Source organism: Rosa chinensis, unplaced genomic scaffold (genome assembly GCF_002994745.2).
Source record: "Rosa chinensis cultivar Old Blush unplaced genomic scaffold, RchiOBHm-V2 RchiOBHmChr0c15, whole genome shotgun sequence".
In the NCBI taxonomy this organism is placed as follows: Eukaryota; Viridiplantae; Streptophyta; class Magnoliopsida; order Rosales; family Rosaceae; genus Rosa; species Rosa chinensis.
In genome coordinates, this window is record NW_020126828.1 from 29,189 (window position 1) to 54,044 (window position 24,856).

Here is a 24,856-nt window from a genome sequence, read left to right on the forward strand (position 1 = left end):
CCTTCCTTTGCCCCAAAACAGCTCCAACTGCATAGTCAGAGGCGTCACACATCAACTCAAAGGGCAAGGACCAATCTGGAGGTAGCATGATAGGGGCAGACGTCAATAGCTCCTTGAGCTTGTCAAAGGCCTCTTGACACTCCTTGTCAAACACAAACGACACATCCTTTTGGAGTAGTTGGCATAGAGGTCTCGAAATCTTGGAGAAATCCTTGATAAATCTCCTGTAAAACCCTGCATGGCCAAGAAAAGAACGAATCTCTCTCACAGAAGTGGGAGAGGGTAAGTAACGCACAAGGTCTACCTTAGCTTTATCAACCTCAATTCCCCTAGAAGAGACAATATGTCCTAGAACTATACCTTGCCTAACCATAAAATGACACTTTTCCCAATTTAGCACAAGGTTAGTTTCCACACAACGCTTTAAAATAATTTCCAGATTATTAAGACAATCATCAAAGCTTTTTCCAAAAACAGAAAAGTCATCCATGAATACCTCTATGATTTTCTCAATATAATCCGAAAATATACTTACCATACACCTTTGAAAGGTACCTGGGGCGTTGCATAGTCCAAAAGGCATACGACGATAAGCAAATGTTCCAAAGGGACAAGTGAATGTCGTCTTCTCTTGGTCTTCATTGGCTATGGCAATCTGATTGTACCCTGAGTAGCCATCCAAGAAGCAGTAGTAATCATGTCCAGCCAAACGCTCAAGCATCTGATCAATGAATGGAAGAGGAAAGTGATCTTTCCTTGTTGTTGCGTTGAGCTTCCTGTAGTCAATGCAAACTCTGTGGCCAGTAACTGTCCTTTGGGGTACCAATTCGTTTTCTGCATTCTTCACAACAGTCACTCCTGACTTCTTAGGTACAACTTGAACTGGGGACACCCATTTGGAGTCTGAAATGGGGTATATGACGCCACAATCTAGGAGTTTGATGACCTCCTTCTTCACAACTTCCATCATAGGAGGGTTGAGACGACGTTGAGCCTCTCTAGTGGGTTTTGTCCCCTCCTCAAGAAGTATCCTATGGACGCAAGTAGTAGGGCTTATTCCCTTGATATCCGCCAATGTCCATCCTATGGCGGTCTTGTGTTGCTTTAACATCTCCACCAATCTCTCCTCTTGAGACGAAGTAAGAGAGGAGGATACAATCACTGGTAAAGTCTCCTTGTCTCCTAAGTAGACATACTTCAAGTGGTCTGGTAAAGGTTTAAGTTCAAGTTCTGGTGCCTGGATCACTGAAGGTAAAGTCTTATTAGCAGATAACTGAATGGACAAGGGTGGAGGAGACTTACCTACAAAGGATGATGCCTCAAGGAAGGACACATTAGCAATGATTTCGTCCTCACATGTTTCCTTGAGCACATCTTCATGGAGTGTGACGCCATCTTTGGTGTATCCCACTCCTTGCTCCAGTGTGGTGACCAAAGTATCCTCATTCATGATATCAAACATTTCCTGTGCAAGGTTGTCCAGAATATCAATAGAAAAACAATCATGAACATCAAGAGGATACCTCATAGCTTCAAATATGTTGAAGCCAATAACGTCACCATCAAATTCCATGGTGAGAGAGCCATCATACACATCTATCTTGGTCCTGGCCGTCCTTAGGAAAGGGCGACCCAATAGCAATGGCGTTGAACTCACTGGGGAGTCTTCCATCTCCAACACATAGAAGTCAGCTGGAAAGAAAAGATGATTAACCTGCACAAGGACATCTTCCAACAAACCTCTAGGGTATGCATTAGACCTGTCAGCTAACTGAATGATAACATTATTAGATTTAAGCTCACCTAGACCTAGGGTTTCATAAACAGAATAGGGCATGACGTTCACAGAAGCCCCTAAGTCTAACATAGCGTTCTCAAACCTAGAAGTACCAATAGTGCATGGAATAGTAAAACTTCCAGGGTCTTTGCATTTATGGGGTAGTTTCCTCTGAATCAAGGCAGATACATTTTCACTTACCTTTACTACCTCTTTCTCACCTTTTCTCCTCCTTGAGGTACAAAGCTCTTTCAAAAACTTAGCATACCTAGGCACTTGCTTGATAGCCTCAAGGAGGGGTAAATTTACTTGCACCTTCTTGAAAGTTTCCAAGATAGCTTGGTCACTTTCATCCTTCTTCGATATAGCAAATCTGCGTGGAAAGGGCATACAAGACGAAGAAGGGTTAGCAATAACCGAAGTATTCAAGTTAGAATCATTACCTTTTGGTTTCGGTTTTGCTCTAGAAGGTGAAGACGTCCTAGTCTCTTCCTTGGACGTTGCAGGGTCTTTTTCAAGGCTCTTCTTGGTAGCTTCTTGTTCCTCCTCAACTTCAATGTTCACTTGAGCCTCCTTGGCTTTTTTAGGTTGATCCACAAATACCCTTCCACTCCTAGTAGTCACCAAAGATGCATTCTCCACATTACCCTTTGGATTTCGTATGGTGTTACTAGGGAGCTTCCCAGTCTCATGAATCTTGCTCATAAAATCCACAACTTGGCCCATTTGGTTCTTGAGATCCGTAATGTCTTTGGTGTGGGTCTGTTGTCCTTGAACCAAAGCTTGAGTAGAACTAGTGAGAGCTTCAAACATCTTATCATAGTTAACGCTCTGATTTGAACTCCCTGAAGCATGTTGATTTTGCATGTAGGGCCTTTGGAATGGTGGTCCTTGAGGTCCTTGAAAAGATTGTCCTTGAAATGGTGGCCCTTGAGGACGTTGGAAATTTCCTCCAAGGGGATTCTGAGTGTTTTCATTGTTTGTCCACTTGAAGTTGGGGTGGTCCCTCCATCCAGGATTGTAAGTGTTTGAGTAAGGATCATATCTTGGACGTTGAGGGCCCCATGATTTCCTTGGTAACCTCCAATGGCGTTCAATGATTCCCATCCTCCACTCTCTGATAACTGAGGGCATTGATCAGTTACATGCCCTTGCATCGAACATACTCCACAAGCTTGCAATATTCCCTTGGCACTCACAACTTGATCCATGAGAAGGGTGAGTTTATTCAATCTATCCTCAATAACCGAAGTGCCTATCTCACCCACCTTTCTAGTTGTGAGGCCCACACCCTCGTATTGTTGGGCGTTCTTTGCTCTGTTCTCTATCATAGCTCGCCCTTCAGTAGGTGACTTGTCTACAAAGGCTCCCCCAGCCGCAGCATCTAGCATATCACGTTCCAAGGGTAGGAGACCTTCATAGAAACAAGTTAGCAAGGTTTCTTCCTTCATCTGATGTTGAGGACATTGTGCAATCAAGGATGAAAACCTCTCATAATAAGCGGAATAAGATTCATCTTGAGCCTGCTTAATTCCACTTATCTTCTTCCGGAGTGTGATGATCTTTGAAGCTGGAAAGTACTTCTCTAAGAATGCCTTCATCATAGTGTTCCATGAAGTAATTCGTCCAGAAGGCAGTTCATAGAGCCAATCTTTTGCACGGTCAGCTAGAGAGAAGGGAAATGCCTTCATCTTAAGGATATTCTCATCCGCTCCTTGTGGTAACATGTTGATACACACGGATTGAAACTCCCTAAGATGCTTGTTGGCATCCTCCATATTGAGGCCATGGAACGTTGGAAGCCTATGAAGCAATCCACTTCTTAACTCAAAGTCAGCCGTCTTCCCTGGAGCAGGTGCAGGGTACACAATACTTGTAGGAAGTCCTTCTTGAATCACAGATGAAGAGAGTTCTCTAATGGAAGCCATTCTAACGTTTTCTTCAGGAGGTGGTGAACCAGGTGGTGAATTCTGAGGTGTAAGTGAGTTGGACGAAACACTAGGGGATATTGACCCTTCTGAAGGAAACAGCCTCCTCCCTTGATCGTTAACTGTGTATTCCTTGTATGTTGGAGAAGAGGGCTGTTTGTACTCAAGGAGTGAAGAATTCTTCAAACGAGCGATCCTTGCTTCAATTTCTTTAACTGTAGAAGGTCTAGAAGGCTCGGTCATTCATAGAATTCCTGAACATTATTAAAATTTAGAGAAGTTAGTAAAGTGTATAGTGAAGTAAATACAAGTTAATGATTTATACATAAATGTTACTATTCACGAGTCACTATTCACGATTTACTATTCACGAATTTACAAGTATAAAGAGAAGTATAAATTACAAAAATTCCACAAAGTATAATGTTACAAATATACAAATTTTAGTTAGGGTATGGCATAGTTAAGAAAAGTTTGAATCCCATTATAAGCCCTTAACCAAGGTTTAGACGTGCGGCCCAAGGGTTCGATCCTTAATACTAGTCGCCCTTCTCAATCTTTTGGTAACTCTTTTCACATAGAGCCAGGTAGTAGAGGAACGATTTTGGCGGAGCTCAGCTCACTTGTTTAGCAGGGGACGAGACCCTTTGCTAGCACTTCTCGTATCCAATCAACCTAGACACCCTATGCTACTAAGGTGCGCCACATGAAAGAGAAGGGTGCAAGACTAATGTTAAAGACAAAGTCCTTCACCTATTCCATTATGGTCAAAAACTTATAATAAAATTCATACTCTCAAAAACCTGATTTTTACTATTCACGAAAATTTTATACAATTATTTCTTTTTCTTTTCTTTTATTCACAAGTATGTCAACACTTAGGTACGGGAACAGGGAGTCTCGATGTGCAATGGGACTGAAACAGCTATCCTTTTCAAGACTATGTTTAATCCAATATACCTTAGTGTATCACAACATTTTCTTTTGTTATACATATCATTGATTTCGAATTGAATTCCAAGTTGTAAATCAAGTGGACGTGCGGCCTGATGTCGCTTTTGTCGAGCGACCAATTTAACCCTGAAATGTCATTAGTAGTATAAAGTAAATAGGGATCGTTCTATTCCGGGGATTGAGGGTACACCTGTCATTATCAAACAATTAAACAATTAAAATTAAAACAAAGTATAATATTTACAAAAATAAAACAAAATATATACATATTTACGAAAAAGGGGGGATTTTTGATTTTGGTTTTCTATTTTCGAAAATAAAAGCTAACTAAATAATTAAAAACGCAAAAACATAAAAATATAAATGGAATGTAAGAACAAAGATCAAAGTCGAAACTCATGATTAAAATTGATTCAAGTTCATCATTGTTCATCATAGTCATGCAAGAGGAGTTGATCATGTGAAACGTTCAAAAGCAAACAATTTCCCATATTTTACTTTCAATGCTAATTAACCTAAGCGAAAGCACCTAGATTAATCCTATCAAACATGCAATCAAACCCTAGAAAGCTAGTCAATCATGTCATGTTTAACGCATTAAGCACCTAGAAAGGCTATCAACTCAAATGTGCAACTTAGTATGAAAAAGTCCACCTAATTGCAATCTTCTTTGATTAAATTCGGTTTTTGTACAAAACCTTTACTACTTATCGATCCAAGAACACAAAACCAAAAAGTTGATTCATGTTCTTAAATTCGTAGCACCAATTATATCAAAACCCTAAGTGTTTGCAACCACATAAGATTAAAATACAAAAGTTATCTATCATGCAAATTTAATCAAACACTCACACAAAAGCAACCATAAATCGCAATATATGAATCTGAAAATTAACAATTCATCATAAAATTTCAGAAAACAATACTTGTTCATACATATGTGTCAACTAAGGCAAAACCAACGAAAATACAAAGCAAAGGTACAAGGAGAATCGGATTACACCGTGATGAAGATGAGATGAATGAAGTGATGATGTGGTCTCTTGAATTTCGAAAGCAATCTTCAAGGTGGAGGGTGGATGGTGTGCACGGCTTGTCTTCTTCTTCCTTGGCCTTGCTTGCACTTCGTGGTTGCCCTAGAGGATGGAGAGGAGCACGGCTAGTCTAAAGAGTTTTCTGAATTATTTTCTCAAAGTGTAAACGTAAAGAATGGAACTTGGAACTCTAAAACGTTGAGAAGAGGGGAGGTTATATAGGGGACGGCCAACTTGCTCTCCAAGCCGTGTAAACCTTATGGAATTAATCTGAAAATTCCACATAATTTCCTCCAATAATATCTTGCCAAATAAGCCCTATGAGGTGGTTCAACCAATCACAAAATTCCATTTAATTCCCTAAATAATCTTGCCGAAATTCCCTTGATATAATTCTGATTTTTGTAGTTCAATTCGGCCAAACTTCCTTTAGGGAATTAAGGAATGTATCTAGACTTCTTTTGAGCTTTTCTTGGTCTCCACCTTTTTCTCTTTCCTTTTATTTCTCCCTTGAATATCTCCTTGCCGAATTCTCTAGGGTTTTCTTTTAATTCACACGGCAACTTCCTTCTTTTCCTCTTGGCTTGGACGGCAAAAGATATTCTAGGGTTTATCTCTTGATGAATTTCCATAAAAATAGCCCTAGAAAATCTCCCTAGAAAATCTCCTTTTAATTTCTGATTTTCCACGTCATTTCCCTTGTTTCTCTCTTCATTTTGGACGGCAAACATCTCTAGGGTTTCTTCATTGCGTCACAAACCCTAATTGCATGGGCTTTGTGGGCTTTTGATCCATTTGCCGAAAATCCAACAAGTCTTGAGAGTTCTTGGGCCTCCATGCGCCACCTTTGTGCCATGTCATCATCTAGAGTCTTCAAGAAGCTTCTCTCATGCCATGTCACTTCATTAATTCGATCTCCATTCATGGTTGGCTCAAGAGTCTTGTTTTGGCAAGCTTTCCTTTTCTGGACAGGGTTTCCTGGTTGGACCAGGAAAGCTTCATTTCTTCATTTCTGCTCATTTGTGCTTCCCTTTGTACTTCATCTTGTCTCCCTCCAACGTTGGCTAGCTTCTCTCTCCATTTGTGAGCTCGTTTCAGCTCATTTGTGACAAGGACCTGAAAATAGAAACTAGTAAGAAAAATAGAAACTTTCCTAAAATGAAAAGTGGGAAACTTTCTAAAAATGAAAAATAGAAACTACTAAAAATGGAAACTTACTAAAAATGATAAATAAAAACTACAAAAATAGAAACTTTCTACAAATAGGAACTTTCCCAATCAAAGAATGGAAACTTTCCTAAACAGGGTTTTATTAAGGAAATAACGCAGAAAATGCAGGGAAAAGCAAGTAAAACGTCGCATTAAAATGCTCCTATCAAATTCCCCCACACTTAGCTTTTGCTAGTCCCTTAGCAAAATCACACTAAGACACACACTAAGACTCAACGAAAATTAAAGACTTGACACGAAACAGACTCTATAGCCCTTCAACTTTTTGTCTCAGCAATCTCTTACTTTCACAACACCAAGATTAGCACTTCACCAAGAATAAATGTTTAGGCATTCGAGAGTTAATTAAAACACATAATCTTCACATACACAAGTAGGACTTGGTTGTAACAATGGTGATGGGTTCTGTTAAGCATGTTTCAGACAAGTATGATTCAATCCTCACAAGGCATATCCACTCTTTCTTCTCTCAGAATTCAAGGCAATGCTTAAAAGCTTATACACTCAAGTATATGTGAAAGATAGCAAGTATATCACATAATGTAAGAAACGAAAGCACATGTATAATTTTCTTTAAAGATCTCATGAAGGATACCAACTACTTGCACAGATGGACCCAAGCCATAGGTTCAACTCTTGTAACTCATCTCCACATCAAGGGCTGTCCCATCTTAAGGATCAAGAAGGTCTTCTCAAGGGTTGTAATGGGGCTAAGGCTCAAGGTTTAAAGAAACGAAAGGTAAGGATTTATCAAAGTGTCCTAAAAACCTAGCAGAGCACATGTAGATGTAGAGACCTCAAGAAATCCACCAAGGCATTGCAAAAACGTCACTTTCCCTAAAGGTGACATAAAAGGGGCCTAATGTCTTCATGTTGGGCCAAATCTTCATTAGAAACTTCCCCTGAACTATAGTGATTGGACAAAGGCCAAATTTTTCTGTAGTGGGCCTTCAGTTCAAAGTAAACTCCAAAATCACTAAGTATGGGGGACTAAAATCCATAAATATTTCTTTCTTTTCTTTTCTTTTTATGCCGTACAATTTTCTTTTCTTTTCATTTCATTTTTTTCACGGCTTTCACATATTTTTTCTTTATGGACAAGTCTACCCCCACACTTGAACTTTCACCTCTTCTCAATTTCCATCCTTAGCACAAAACCCTCGTAGTATGTCTCAAAAGATTGCTCCACTAAGTTCTTAGAACAAAGGGTAGGGTTGTAACTATACTAAGCTTCATGGTTAAGGGTTTTAAGGGTGATGAATGAAAAGGCTTAATGTAGGCTCAAAGGGGCTTATCTAAGGGAGTCCCACGACGGGCACAAATGGGGACACAAGTTTGTATGGCAATGGTGGTAATTCCTAGGGTGCCTCTATCCCATCCAGAATCAGGGCCATGTATTAATATACGTCTCAACAAGCACAAGAGTGAATTCTAGCATTCTCTAGTCCATCAAACTTAATCTATGGCAAGTAGTCAATCAAGATGAAAGAATAATGAGATCATCAAAACATCGCCAAGAAAATAAGAATATATTTTTCATTTTACTCCAAGAAAAAGGGACATGGGCTCAATTATCTCACATGGGTTTTTATGAATCAAAACTCATCTTAACATGCTCATATTTTCTGTACCAAAGTTTCGAAATCCATATCCACTACACATGCATATATATCTCATATATCTCAATTAACCAAAGAATACCATTTTAAAATCATCTCAATTTTGTGATCCTCTTTTAATCATGATTTCAGAGATATAGAATCATCCTAGACAGTTGAAAGGGCATCCTAAGACTCAAAACAAAAACAAAAGCAACGAAATTTTTTTTTAAATTTTTGACATTTTTCACTTTTTTTTGTATTTTTCAATATATGTGACTCAAAATATGACTCAAGATAAAAGTGTAAATCCCTTCCCCACACTTAAATATTGCATTGTCCTCAATGTAATCAATTAAAAGCATGCAATGAAACACTTAAGCATATAGGGATGAAATTTACGAAAATAATACTAAATTCAAAAAGCAAAAAAAAAAAAATAAAAGATAAGGATAAAGAAAGCAAATCTGATTTGCATGGGTTGCCTCCCAAGTAGCGCTTGGTTTTAACGTCTTCTCAGCCTAGACGTGGTTTCCTCTTCTCCTCAGTTGGTGGAACCTTCAAAGCCTCCCTTTGGGTTTGGAATTGTGTTGCTCGGAAGCTTACCACTCTCATGAAACTTGGTCATGAAGTCCACCACTTGTCCCATTTGCTTCTTGAGCTCTGCAATGTCCTTGGCATTGGTCTGTTGTCCTTGAAGCAAAGTCTGTGTGGCACTAGTCAATGCCTGAGTAGAATTAGTCAATGCCTCTATCGTCTTATCATAGTGAGAATTGGGATTCCCTACATTGTGTTGAGGAGGCATGTAAGGTCTTTGATAGGGAGGTCCTTGAGGACGTTGGAAACTGCCACCAAGAGGGTTCTGAACATTTTCATTGTTGGTCCACTTGAAGTTGGGGTGGTCCCTCCATCCAGGGTTATAGGTATTCGAATATGGATCATACCTTGGACGTGGGGGACCCCCTTGGTTCCCTTGATAGCCTCCTATAGCATTCACAGACTCCCAACCACCATTCTCACTCAGTTGAGGACATTGATCCGTAGGATGTCCTTGAGTAAAGCATACCCCACAAGCAGAGGGTCCTCCATGGCCTTGAGTAGTCGCCACCTTGTTCACAAGAAGGGTGAGTTTGCTCAATTGATCCGCAATGGCAGGACTAGTGCTCACCTCATTTACCCTACGAGTGGGTTGTCTCACACCCTCATACTGTTGGGAGTTTAGGGCACGATTAGCTATAAGTTCCTTCCCAACCGCAGGTGACTTATCCACAAAAGCTCCACCAGCTGCAGCATCCAACATTTGCCTTTCCAAGGGTAAGAGTCCTTCGTAGAAACATGTGAGTAGGGTCTCATCCTTCATCTGATGTTGAGGACATTGTGCAAGTAAGGAATTGAACCTCTCATAGTAGGCAGCATAGGACTCATCATGAGCTTGCTCTATTCCACTAAGCTTCTTCCTAAGTGTGATGACCTTTGAAGCTGGGAAGTATTTCTCCAAGAAGGCCTTTCTCATTGTTTCCCATGATGTGATACGACCTGCAGGAAGCTCATATAGCCAATCCTTGGCTCTATCAGCTAGAGAGAATGGAAATGCTCTCATCTTAAGAAGGTTTTCATCCGCCCCTTGTGGTTGCATGTTTGCACAAACAGATTGGAATTCTCGTACGTGCTTGTTAGCATCCTCCATATTGAGGCCATGGAAGATAGGGAGCTTGTGCAACAATCCACTCTTAAGCTCGAACTCTGCTTGTCTTCCAGCTGCAGGGGCAGGGTATACTATGCCTGTAGGGGGTCCTCCTTCAACAGTTGCGGTGGAGAGTTCCCTAATAGATGCCATTCTCTCTTCTTCGACTTCTTCAGGTGGTGGTGAAGGTGGTGGTGTAGAGTTGGACGAAATCACAGGTGAAGGTGAACGTGAAGGAGGAGATGGACTTGGTGTAGGTGATGTAGACTCCTCAGAACAGTAGGTCCTCTTCCCTTGTTCGTTAAAGATGTACCCTCTGTGTGTCGAAGGGGAAGGGCTTGTCTGCTCAAGAAGTGAAGGACCCTTCAAGCGAGCGAGCCTTGCTTCAATTTCCTTTAGTGTAGAGGATCTAAAAGGCTCGGTCATTCATAGGAATCCTGAACATCATCAAAATTCAAAGAAGTTAGCAAAGTATAAAGTGAGTTAATTACAAATTAGTGATTTATACATCAACCTTACTATTCACGAGTCACTATTCACAAGTTACTATTCACGACTTTACTATTTATGATTTATACAAGTATAAAGAGAAGTATAAATTAAAAACTATCCACAATCTTTTCACAAATAAACCACGTAAGAAGTTTATACAAGTATAAAATGTACAAAACAACACAATTTACAAGTGGAGGTTATGTTCAAGCATCTTATTATCTTTACAAAATAAAGTTAATATCTCAATTGGTTACAAGTTGTAAGTCGAGCCCAATAGAAACCACTACTATTGGTGAGATACGATCTAGGGATAGTCGTCTAGACATAAGTCGCTTTCCTTTGTTTCAGAAGGCTAGATGGCCAGATTAAGAGGTAAGTGAGAGGGAGGACTCATTTTGGTGACACTACGGAGGCTACTCCCTCATTGAGGTTTAGGCCCCTATTGGCTACTCCCACATTGTGGTTTACGCACGGTCTATAGTATCTCTGAGATCCAATTGAACCCATCACCCAGGGTCTCAACCTAAGACACCACCTATATGCCCCTTACTCAGCTTGAAAAGAACTCATGTGTTAGACAGTTCTCCAAATGTTAATAAAAGCCGCCCTCAACCTCATAAGACCTCAGAAAGGCACTAATGAAGGGTTAAGGCCAATATTAACAAAAGGGCCCTTATCTACTCATACGAATTTACACACTTATAATAAATCAAGAATTTAACAATATTTATAATTAATTCTTTACATTTCCTTTGTTTAACAAGATTAGACACCATTTACACAAACTTTCACACAAACAAACAAAACGTCACTATTCACATCTAATTATCTTCTTTTTTTTTTTTTTTTTTTTTTTTTTTTTTTTTTTTCACGAAATTAAGTAAAATTACTTCTATTCTTTCCTTTTCTTTACAATTATTTTCAACACTTAGGTACGGGAACAGGGAGTCTCGATGTGGAATGGGGCTGAAACAGCTACCCTTTTCAAGACTATGTTTAATCCAATATACCTTAGGTGCATCACAACATTTTCATTTATTATCTATATCATTGATTTCAAATTCAATTCCAAGCGGTAAATCAAGAGGACGTGCGGCCCAAGTATAGTCGTCTAGACACAAAGTCCCTCCTACATCCTTTGGGCAACCTTACTGAAATGGCCAGGTAGGGGAGGGCGAACACAAGAGGTAGGATCCATTTTGGCATGAGCTACTCCCACATTGTGGTTTAGGCCCATTTGCATGCACTTCTGAATCCAAGAACCCGTTATGAACGTTGTCCCTTTCCTAGACACCATCCCACATAGGCTATACTTACTTGGATGAAAAAGGTCCTAAGTGTGAAGACAGTTCAATGAATGTTAATAAAGGCCGCCCTCAACCTTAAGGGACCTGGACTAGGTACCAATAAGGGGTTTAGGCCAATATTAATAAACACGACTTCACCTATTCCATCTTTAATTTACAACCTACAATTAAAATTCGTATTCAACAATATAAATAACAACCTAAGTAATTAATTAACTAAATTTCGACAATTACAAAATAAACAAGTAAAATTTTTTTTTTTTTTTTTTTTTTCTTCGGTCACAATATACAAAACAAATATTCACAATATGGCAAATGATTTTTCAATCCCCGGCAACGGCGCCAAAAATTGATGTCGCTTTTGTCGAGCGACCAATTTAACCCTGAAATGTCATTAGTAGTATAAAGTAAATAGGGATCGTTCTATTCCGGGGATTGAGGGTACACCTGTCATTATCAAACAATTAAACAATTAAAATTAAAACAAAGTATAATATTTACAAAAATAAAACAAAATATATACATATTTACGAAAAAGGGGGGATTTTTGATTTTGGTTTTCTATTTTCGAAAATAAAAGCTAACTAAATAATTAAAAACGCAAAAACATAAAAATATAAATGGAATGTAAGAACAAAGATCAAAGTCGAAACTCATGATTAAAATTGATTCAAGTTCATCATTGTTCATCATAGTCATGCAAGAGGAGTTGATCATGTGAAACGTTCAAAAGCAAACAATTTCCCATATTTTACTTTCAATGCTAATTAACCTAAGCGAAAGCACCTAGATTAATCCTATCAAACATGCAATCAAACCCTAGAAAGCTAGTCAATCATGTCATGTTTAACGCATTAAGCACCTAGAAAGGCTATCAACTCAAATGTGCAACTTAGTATGAAAAAGTCCACCTAATTGCAATCTTCTTTGATTAAATTCGGTTTTTGTACAAAACCTTTACTACTTATCGATCCAAGAACACAAAACCAAAAAGTTGATTCATGTTCTTAAATTCGTAGCACCAATTATATCAAAACCCTAAGTGTTTGCAACCACATAAGATTAAAATACAAAAGTTATCTATCATGCAAATTTAATCAAACACTCACACAAAAGCAACCATAAATCGCAATATATGAATCTGAAAATTAACAATTCATCATAAAATTTCAGAAAACAATACTTGTTCATACATATGTGTCAACTAAGGCAAAACCAACGAAAATACAAAGCAAAGGTACAAGGAGAATCGGATTACACCGTGATGAAGATGAGATGAATGAAGTGATGATGTGGTCTCTTGAATTTCGAAAGCAATCTTCAAGGTGGAGGGTGGATGGTGTGCACGGCTTGTCTTCTTCTTCCTTGGCCTTGCTTGCACTTCGTGGTTGCCCTAGAGGATGGAGAGGAGCACGGCTAGTCTAAAGAGTTTTCTGAATTATTTTCTCAAAGTGTAAACGTAAAGAATGGAACTTGGAACTCTAAAACGTTGAGAAGAGGGGAGGTTATATAGGGGACGGCCAACTTGCTCTCCAAGCCGTGTAAACCTTATGGAATTAATCTGAAAATTCCACATAATTTCCTCCAATAATATCTTGCCAAATAAGCCCTATGAGGTGGTTCAACCAATCACAAAATTCCATTTAATTCCCTAAATAATCTTGCCGAAATTCCCTTGATATAATTCTGATTTTTGTAGTTCAATTCGGCCAAACTTCCTTTAGGGAATTAAGGAATGTATCTAGACTTCTTTTGAGCTTTTCTTGGTCTCCACCTTTTTCTCTTTCCTTTTATTTCTCCCTTGAATATCTCCTTGCCGAATTCTCTAGGGTTTTCTTTTAATTCACACGGCAACTTCCTTCTTTTCCTCTTGGCTTGGACGGCAAAAGATATTCTAGGGTTTATCTCTTGATGAATTTCCATAAAAATAGCCCTAGAAAATCTCCCTAGAAAATCTCCTTTTAATTTCTGATTTTCCACGTCATTTCCCTTGTTTCTCTCTTCATTTTGGACGGCAAACATCTCTAGGGTTTCTTCATTGCGTCACAAACCCTAATTGCATGGGCTTTGTGGGCTTTTGATCCATTTGCCGAAAATCCAACAAGTCTTGAGAGTTCTTGGGCCTCCATGCGCCACCTTTGTGCCATGTCATCATCTAGAGTCTTCAAGAAGCTTCTCTCATGCCATGTCACTTCATTAATTCGATCTCCATTCATGGTTGGCTCAAGAGTCTTGTTTTGGCAAGCTTTCCTTTTCTGGACAGGGTTTCCTGGTTGGACCAGGAAAGCTTCATTTCTTCATTTCTGCTCATTTGTGCTTCCCTTTGTACTTCATCTTGTCTCCCTCCAACGTTGGCTAGCTTCTCTCTCCATTTGTGAGCTCGTTTCAGCTCATTTGTGACAAGGACCTGAAAATAGAAACTAGTAAGAAAAATAGAAACTTTCCTAAAATGAAAAGTGGGAAACTTTCTAAAAATGAAAAATAGAAACTACTAAAAATGGAAACTTACTAAAAATGATAAATAAAAACTACAAAAATAGAAACTTTCTACAAATAGGAACTTTCCCAATCAAAGAATGGAAACTTTCCTAAACAGGGTTTTATTAAGGAAATAACGCAGAAAATGCAGGGAAAAGCAAGTAAAACGTCGCATTAAAATGCTCCTATCACGGCCCAAGTATAGTTGTCTAGACACAAAGTTCCTTCTACATCCTTTGGGCAACCTTACTGAAATGGCCAGGTAGGGGAGGGCGAACACAAGAGGCAGAATCCATTTTGGCATGAGCTACTCCCACATTGTGGTTTAGGCCCATTTGTAAGCACTTCTGGATCCAAACCCGTTATGAACGTTGTCCCCTTCCTAGACACCATCCCACATAGGCTATACTTACTTAGATGAAAAAGGTCCTAGGTGTGAAGACAGTTCAATGAATATTAATAAAGACCGCCCTCAACCTTAAGGGACCTGAACTAGGTACCAATAAGGGGTTTAGGTCAATATTAATAAACACGACTTCACCTATTCCTCTTTAATTTACAACTCACAATAAAACTCGTATTCAATAATATAAATAACAACCTAAGTATTTAACTAACAATTTCGATCACAATATGAACATATAATATAATGTTTACGAAAACAACAATATTCACAATGCAACAAGTGATTTTTCAATCCCCGGCAACGGCGCCAAAAATTGATACGCTCAAAGCAAGCATATAATTCAACCCTAGAAATATCATTAGTAGTATAAGCAAGTAGGGATCGTTCTATTCCGGGGATTGAGGGTACACCTGTCAATGTAGGACAATATAAACAATTAAAATAAAACAAAGTATAATATTTACATAATATAAACACAATTTACGATTTAGGGGAGGTTTTAGGTTTTGGTTTTCGAAAATTAAAAGAAAGAATAAAACTAAGTATAAACAAAAACACAAATACAAGAATGATATGTAAGAAACAAAGATTAAAACCGATTTCATGATTAAATTCGAATACAAACCTATATTGTTCTTCCAAGTCATGTGAAAGGAGTTGACCATGTGAAACATTCGAAAGCAAACGATTTCCCATATTTTACTTTTCAATGCTAATTAATCTAAATGAAAGCACATAGATTAATCCTATCAAACATGTAATCAAACCCTAGAAAGCTAGTCAATCATACATGTTCAACGCAAGAAGTTCAAGGAAAGGCTATCAACTCAAGTGTACAACTTAGTATGAATAAGTTCACCTAATTGCAATCCTCTTCAATTGAATTCGATTTTTGTCCAAAACCTTTACTACTTTGATTCAAGTTTACACAAAACGAAAAGTCGATTTCATGTTCTTAAACCTAGCATCAATTATATCAAAACCCTAAGTGTTTCGAACCACATAAGATTAAAATATAAAAGTTATCTATAAAGCAAATTCAATCGAACAATCACACATAAGCAACTTTGGAATCACAACATAGAAATCGAAAATCCTTAATCAATCATAAAATTTCAGATTATAAACCTTGTTCAAACATCAATGTTAACTAGAACAACATCCAACGAAATCAAACAAGGAGAATCAAAAGTGATTACAAGAAAGAAGGTTGAATTACACCGTGAATGGAGAGATGGATGAATAACTCGAATGATGAACTAATGAAACTCGAAAGCAAGCTTCAAAGTACACGGCTTCAAGGTGGAATGGATGATGATGCTCACGGCCTAAGCTTGCTTCTTCCTTCCTTGCTTGAAAACGCCAAAAGTTGCACTAGAGAATGGAGAGAGCTTCCGCGCGTAGAGAGAATTTTCTGAATTGTAAAGTGTGTTTGGAGACGTCTAGGGTGAGTGTATATATAGGGAACGGCATGTCTTGGCTTCCAAGCCGTGAGTTTTCTGATTTATTTACCAAGGAATTAAATTAATAATTCCACATGCCTTCCACCAATGAGAAATTGCCAAGTAAGCCCTAGTGTGTCATCCAACCAATCATAAAACTCCAAGGAGATACCCTAATATATTCTTGCCGAAATTCCTTGAATATTTTCTGATTTTCTTCTTGATATTTCGGCCAAAACATGCTTAGGGTTTCTAGGAATGAACCTAGACGCAATTTGGTCTCTTTCTTGATTTCTTTCCTTAAACTCCACCCTAGAAAATCTCTTGCGTAATCTTTGATTCTTCCCTTGATTTTTCACGCCACTTTTGCCTCCTCCTTTTGATTTTCACGGCAATGCAACCCTAGGGTTTCCTCCATGCGTCACAAACCCTAATTCCATGGGCTTTTGATGGGCCTTGATCCATTTTGCCGAAAATCCATAGAGTTCTTGGGCCTCGTTGCTTCAACTTCAAGTCTTCTCATCTTCCAACGCAAAACTCATTATTTTTCCATTTCTTTTTCATGGTTGCGTTGGAAACTTGCTCGGAAAGCCTTCCTCCATTTCGCAGGGTTTCCTAGTTGGATTAGGAAAGCTTGTTTCTTCATTTCTGCTCAAATGTGTGGCCCAATTCTTCTCATATTCGTTCGTCTTGATGTTCGCAAGCTCCTCTTTCCATTCGTGCATTCATTTCCACTTTTTAGCTCGGAGGTCCTGAAAATAGAAACTAATATGAAAAATGGAAACTTACCTAATTTGAAAAATAGAAACTTTCTAAAATTGAGAAATGGAAAGTTTCTAAAAATGAAAAATAGAAACTTACTAAAAATGAGAAATGAGAAATGAGAACAAAAATGGAAACTTTCTACAATAAGGAACTTTCCCAATCAAAAAATGGAAACTTTCCCAAACAGGGATTTTTCAAGGAAATGGCGCAGAAAAATGTAGGGAAATGCAGTTAAAACGTCGCATTAAAATGCTCCTATCAATTATGCTTCTCGGACCCTCAACGACGCCCAACTCAACTACTCCACCACTGAAAAAGAACTCTTGGCTGTAGTCTTCGCGTTAGATAAGTTTCGTTCTTATTTATTGCACTCTAAAGTAATTGTTTACACTGACCATGCAGCCTTGAGATATCTGATGATCAAGAAGGAGGCCAAGCCCAGATTAATTCGATGGATCCTGTTGCTTCAAGAGTTTGACCTAGAGATCAAGGACAAGAAGGGCAGCGAGAATGTGGTAGCAGACCATTTGAGCAGGATAGTACATGAGGAGGACGTCCAGCCTCTACAGGAAACTTTCCCAGATGAGCAGCTCTTTGGGATAGAGGTTAGTGTGCCCTGGTATGCGGATATAGTTAACTATTTAGTCACTAGGACATTTCCTGACACACTTTCCAAAGCAAGTATGGATAAATTGAAGAAAATGGCTAGGCACTTTATTTGGGATGAGCCCTATTTATGGAAACATTGTAGTGACCAAGTCATTAGGAGATGTGTCCCAGAGTCTGAGCACAGGTCAATTCTGTCATTTTGCCATAGTGAAGCGTGTGGAGGCCACTTTGGGCCCCGTAGAACAGCCTTGAAGGTCTTAGACTGTGGATTTTATTGGCCCACTATCTTCAAGGATGCAAACTTGTTTTGTATTTCTTGTGATAGGTGCCAACGGACTGGTAATCTTGGCTCAAAAGATCAAATGCCCATGAGCCCAATAATAAATGTAGAAATTTTTGATGTTTGGGGCATTGACTTTATGGGCCCATTTCCTTCGTCTAATGGCTATTTATATATACTATAGGCTGTGGATTATGTATCAAAGTGGGTGGAAGCAAAAGCCACCAGGACTAACGATTCAAAAGTGGTCGCAGGTTTCTTGAGAACTAACATATTTTCCAGGTTTGGAGTGCCAAGGGTGCTGATCAGTGATGGAGGTTCTCATTTTTGCAACCGTACAATCGCGGCTTTGCTGAAGAAGTATGGGGTAACCCATAAAGTGTCCACGCCCTACCACCCTCAGACGAGTGGTCAAGCAGAGGTGTCCAACAGGGAGATTAAGAGGATACTTGAGAAGACAGTGGGCCCAACAAGGAAGGATTGGAGCCAGAGATTGGATAATGCGTTGTGGGCCTACAGAACGGCCTACAAGACGCCTATTGGGATGTCTCCCTTTAGGTTGGCCTACGGAAAGGCATGCCACCTTCCAGTGGAGCTAGAGCACAAGGCTTGGTGGGCTGTCCAGAAGTTCAACATGGATTATGATGAAGCGGGCCTACATAGGAAGCTACAGCTAAATGAGCTTGAGGAGATAAGGAATGAGGCTTACGATGCTTCATGGATCTACAAGGAGAAGACAAAGGCCTACCATGACAAAATGATCCGCGGAAAAAGCTTCCAAGTGGGCCAGAAAGTTTTGTTATTCCATTCACGACTCAAGCTATTCCCAGGTAAACTTCGTTCTCGTTGGGTTGGTCCTTTTATAGTTACTAATGTGTTTGCTCATGGTGCTGTGGGGGTCAAGAGTGAGAAGACAGGGAAGGAGTTCAAGGTTAATGGGCATCGTCTCAAGCCCTACTATGAATCCTTGGTGGCGCACACATTGGAAGATATACCCCTCCAAAGCGCTCCACAACCGGAGGAATGAAAGGAAGTACCGTCTGGCTGAACGACGTTAAATACAAGCGCTGCTTGGGAGGCAACCCAACTCAGAATATACTGTTGTGGAGTCTACAACCAGATTTGCTTTTTCTCTCTTGTCTTTTATTTTCGTTTTTACTCTTTGTTTTCGTATTTATTTTCATAAATTCCATTCCTATATGCTTAATTGTTCCATTGCATGCTTATGATTGATTACATTGAGGACAATGCAATATTTAAGTGTGGGGGAAGGAATTTATACTTTTGTCTTGAGTCATATATATTGAAAATACAAAAAAAAAAAAAAAAAAAAAGTCAAAAATATAAACATTTCATTGCTTTTATTTATTGAGTCAAAATGATTTTTGGGTGAAATACTTTCTTCAAAGTAGGCGTATCTGATGGGATGTGATGTCTAAGGTCTAGTTTGGATCCGAGAAGTGCTGACAAAGGGTCTCGTCCCCTGTCAAACAAGTGAGCTGAGCTCCGCCAAAATCGGTCCCTTCTTCACCTGGTCATGTCCCAAAGGAGTTACCGAAAGGAGAAAGGAAATAACCCTAGTCCAAAACCTTTTTGGCGTCAGTCTTAGTCTTTTGTTTTTATTTTTGAGTCTTAGGATGCCCTTAACTGTCTAGGATGATTCAATATCTCTGAAATTATGGCTAAAAGAGGATCACAATATTGAGATGATTTTAAATGGTATTCCTTGGTTAATGGAGATAAATGAAAAGCATATGCATGAGTAGTGGATATGGATTTCGTGAACTTGGTACAGAATATGAGCATGTTAAGATGAGTTTTGATTCATAAAAGCCCATGTGAGATATTTGAGCCCATGTCCCTTTTTCTTGGAGTGATAAATGAAATATATTCTTAATTTCTTGGCGATGTTTTGATGATCTCATTATTCTTCATTTGATTGATTGCTTGCCATAGATTAAGTTTGATGGACTAGAGAATGCTAGAATTCACTCTTATGCTTGTTGAGACTTTTATCAATACATGTCCCTGATTCTGGAAAGGATAGAGGCACCATAGGAATCACCACCAAAGCCAAATTTGCCTGTGTCCATATTTGTGCCCGTCGTGGGACTCCCTTAGATAAACCCCTTTGAGCCTACATGTATAAGCCTTTCTTTCATCACCCACATAATCTTCACCATGTGAACCTTAGTATAGTTTTGACTCTACCCTTGTCCTTAGGGCCTAGTATAGCTTAATTTTGTGATGTATTGTGTGAAGGGATGATGAGAAATAAGTGTGGGGGTGGATTTGTCCAAGAGAAAGAAAATAAAAACAATGAGGCCGTAAAAAAAATGAAAAAAATTGATGAAAAAGAAGCGGCAAGAGAAAGGAAAAAAAAAAAAAATGTTGGACATGATTCGTTGTTTGTGAATTTGGAGTTTGTGTATGTTGAAGGCTCAAAATCATAATATGAGGCCTTTGTTCTTTTTCACAATGATGTAAGGAGTTGAAAGGGATGGTTGGGTTCAACAAAATGAAATATGGCCTTTAATATGGTGACATAAGGTGAATTGTAAATGCTCTGCTAGGTTTTTAGGACACTTTGTTAAATTCCTTACCCGTTCATTTCTTAAAACCTTGAGCCTTGGCCCCATGACAACCTTTATAAGACCTTTTTGATCCTTAAGATGTGACAGCCTTTGATCTGTGGAGATGAGTTATAAGAGTTGAACCTATGGCTTTGGTCCATCCGTGCAAGTAGTTGATATCTTTCATGAGATCTTGAAAAATTATATTCACAAAGTGCTTTTCATTTCTTATATATGTGAGCTATTTGATTGCCTCAAAATATTTTCTCTCACATATAATTGAGTGATTATAAGCTTTTAAGCATTGCCTTGATCTGAGTGAAGAAAGAGTGGATGTGTGAGGATATGAATCATACTTGTTCGAAACATGCTGAGCTCCACCCATCACCATTGTTACGACCAAGTCCTACTTATTTATATGTGGATTATAAGCTTCAATTAACTCTCGAATATCTAAATATTGATTATTGATTAAGTGCTAATTTTGATGCCATAAGAGTACGGATTTATGAGACAAATGTTAAGGGCAATTTAGTCTTTGTGTGTCAGTTGTGTAGAGTCTGGTAGTGAATTGTTTATTTTGTTTGAGTCTTTCGTTTTGATTTTGCTAAGGGACTAGCAAAAGCTAAGTGTGGGGGAATTTGATAGGAGCACAAAGTGTGACGTTTTTAATATGTATTTTTCCTCATTTAGCTAAGTTATTCTCTTAAAATTAATAATTATAATATAGTTTGTGTTTTTAGCTACTTCATGGTCGAAAATGGTGAAAAGAGGTAAAACAGAGCAGAAATGAGAGTAAATTAAGGACAAGTCATTTTAGAAACTTTCCTCTTTCATTTTAGGAAATATTTCCTATTTTGTTTTGGGAACTTTCTTCTTTTAAACTTTTCTATTTCTGATTTTCCTATTTTAATGAGAGTCCATTCCATTAGAAACTCTTGAGTGATGAAATCAAGAAAAATTGAAGGATTAATCAGGAAGAATTCGAGGAGATAAAATGGATTGTTTTTAATCAATATTTATTCCTAATTATCTGATTTCTTATTGATTATAAACTCTAATTAAATTCTGATTTTTCTTGATTGTAGGAGTTTATTGTGTGCACAATTCTTGGAAGAAATTAGTGCAAATCAAAGGAGAAGAATAAGGGATGTATCTGGTCACTATTCAAGGCATATACAACGAGCCATTAAGGGGAAAAGAAATCAGAAAATTCATGACTTTGTCAAGAGAAAATCAAGCAAATTTGGAGGAGAAATCACCTCAAGATGATTGGCCATGATTGCATCACAAGAGATGAGAATTCCACTATAAATAGCAGCCATTCTCTACTCCAAAATCATCACTTCCTGACCAAGATCACTTCCTGACCAAGATCACTTCCTAGCTTATCAGTTCCTAGCTGAAAATTATTCCATAGCTCTACCCAATTCACTTCTCAAACCTCCATCACATACAAGGCCGTGACCACCATCCTTCCATCAATCTACGAGTTCTTAGGCGCTGAGTCAAGGACGCTCCACCACCACCATAGCAGAGACGAGTTCATCACCTTGTTGCTAAGCCGCTGAGGAAAGCTTCAAAAGTGTAACTATGACTCTACTTATAATTATTGTTTCGGTTTTGTGTGTTTGGATTTGTGAGTTGTGTAATTGGAGACATGAGATTTTCAGAATATTTTGTTAATATTTTTGAGATTTCCAGTTTATTATTGAGTTAATTTCGAGAATTCTTTCACGATGCATGTTATAATCTTGTGCCGTTTTATGTGTTTAGATAATTTTCAGAGTTAGGTTAATAAGTTTGCATGCTAGAATCACGCTGAGTATTCATGTGTGTTTGCTTAATTTGCCAAGAGTAATTATTATTTGTTAAGACGCTGAGTTAAACAAGTAGTAATTAGTTCTAAAGAGTGGTAAAAATCATGCTTTAATGATTGAATGATACTGGAAATTACGTGTTAATTGCTGAGTAATGGATTGGACCGTGACAGCTTTTCATTTGGGCTCTTATCTAGCATTTAAGATGGGCACGTTTTTGTTGCATGTTGAAATGAATTTTCTGTTTTTACACTTAGTAATTTTCGAGTGGTAGTGGTCTAGGTTACGGAAGTCGATCATTGTACATAATTTTATTTGTTTTGTTTTTATTTTAAGTAGATTAGAACCAAATCTCAAAACCCCCCATTTTATTCTTTTATTTGTTTATTGACCTTTTAGTGTAGGTGTACCCTACAATCCCCGGACTGAACGATCCCTGCTTATCCTATACTGACAACTACATTTTGCAGGGTTAAATTGTGAGGCTATTTCAGCCCCATCACATGTGAGGACGAAATCATTGCTAATGTGTCCTTCCTTGAGGCATCATCCTTTGTAGGTAAGTCTCCTCCACCCTTGTCCATTCAGTTATCTGCTAATAAGACTTTACCTTCAGTGGTTCAGGCACCAGAACTTGAACTTAAACCTCTACCAGACCACTTGAAGTATGTCTACTTAGGAGACAAGGAGACTTTACCAGTGATAGTTTCCTCCTCTCTTACTTCTTCTCAAGAGGAGAGATTGGTGGAGATGTTGAAACAACACAAGACCGCCATAGGATGGACATTGGCGGATATCAAGGGAATAAGCCCTACTACTTGCGTCCATAGGATACTTCTTGAGGAGGGGACAAAACCCACTAGAGAGGCTCAACGTCGTCTCAACCCTCCTATGATGGAAGTTGTGAAGAAGGAGGTCATCAAACTCCTAGATTGTGGCGTTATCTACCCCATTTCAGACTCCAAATGGGTGTCCCCAGTTCAAGTTGTACCTAAGAAGTCAGGAGTGACCGTTGTGAAGAATGCAGAGAACGAACTAGTGCCCCAAAGGACAGTTACTGGCCACAGAGTTTGCATTGACTACAGGAAGCTCAACGCAACAACAAGGAAAGATCACTTTCCTCTTCCATTCATTGATCAGATGCTTGAGCGTTTGGCTGGACATGATTACTACTGCTTCTTGGATGGCTACTCAGGGTACAATCAGATTGCCATAGCCAATGAAGACCAAGAGAAGACGACATTCACTTGTCCCTTTGAAACATTTGCTTATCGACGTATGCCTTTTGGACTATGCAACGCCCTAGGTACCTTTCAAAGGTGTATGGTAAGTATCTTTTCAGATTATATTGAGAAAATCATAGAGGTATTCATGGATGACTTTTCTGTTTTTGGAAAAAGCTTTGATGATTGTCTTAATAATCTGGAAATTATTTTGAAGCGTTGTGTGGAAACTAACCTTGTGTTAAATTGGGAAAAATGTCATTTCATGGTTAGACAAGGTATAGTGCTAGGACATATTGTCTCTTCTAGGGGAATTGAGGTTGATAAAGCTAAGGTAGACCTTGTGCGTTACTTACCCTCTCCCACTTCTGTGAGAGAGATTCGTTCTTTTCTTGGCCATGCAGGGTTTTACAGGAGATTTATCAAGGATTTCTCCAAGATTTCGAGACCTCTATGCCAACTACTCCAAAAGGATGTGGCGTTTGTGTTTGACAAGGAGTGTCAAGAGGCTTTTGACAAGCTCAAGGAACTATTGACGTCTGCCCCTATCATGCTACCTCCAGATTGGTCCTTGCCCTTTGAGTTGATGTGTGACGCCTCTGACTATGCAGTTGGAGCTGTTTTGGGGCAAAGAAAGGACAAACGACCTTATGCCATCTACTACGCCTCAAGGACTCTGAATGATGCACAACTGAACTACTCCACTACAGAGAAAGAGCTCCTTGCAGTTGTTTTTGCCCTTGAGAAGTTTCGTTCCTACTTACTTGGTACCAAGGTGATTATTTATACTGACCATGCAGCTTTGAAGTACTTGATGACCAAGAAGGAGGCGAAACCAAGGCTCATTAGATGGATCCTACTCTTACAAGAGTTTGACGTTGAAATCAAGGACAAGAAGGGTAGTGAAAATGTGGTAGCTAACCACTTGAGTCGTTTGGTGCACGCAGAAGACCCTCTCCCTTTAGTGGAGACATTTCCAGATGAACAACTCTTTGGAATACAGGTAAGTGAACCATGGTATGCGGATATTGTGAATTACATTGTTTCTAGGAAGATTCCTGATACCATGTCACGTGCTCATAGAGATAGGCTTAAGAAAACTGTAAAGCAATATGTTTGGGATGAACCTTATCTGTGGAAATATTGCTCTGATCAATTGATTAGGAGATGTGTGCCTGAACATGAACATAATGCTATACTTTCTTTCTGTCATTCTAAAGCATGTGGAGGTCACTTTGGGTCTAAGAAAACTG

General features: G+C 38.7%; 1 pseudogene; it reads left to right on the forward strand.

Annotated features, from left to right (window-relative positions):
* Window positions 1–24,856, forward strand: part of LOC112181243 — a 59,411-nt pseudogene that overhangs the window by 20,589 nt on the left and 13,966 nt on the right.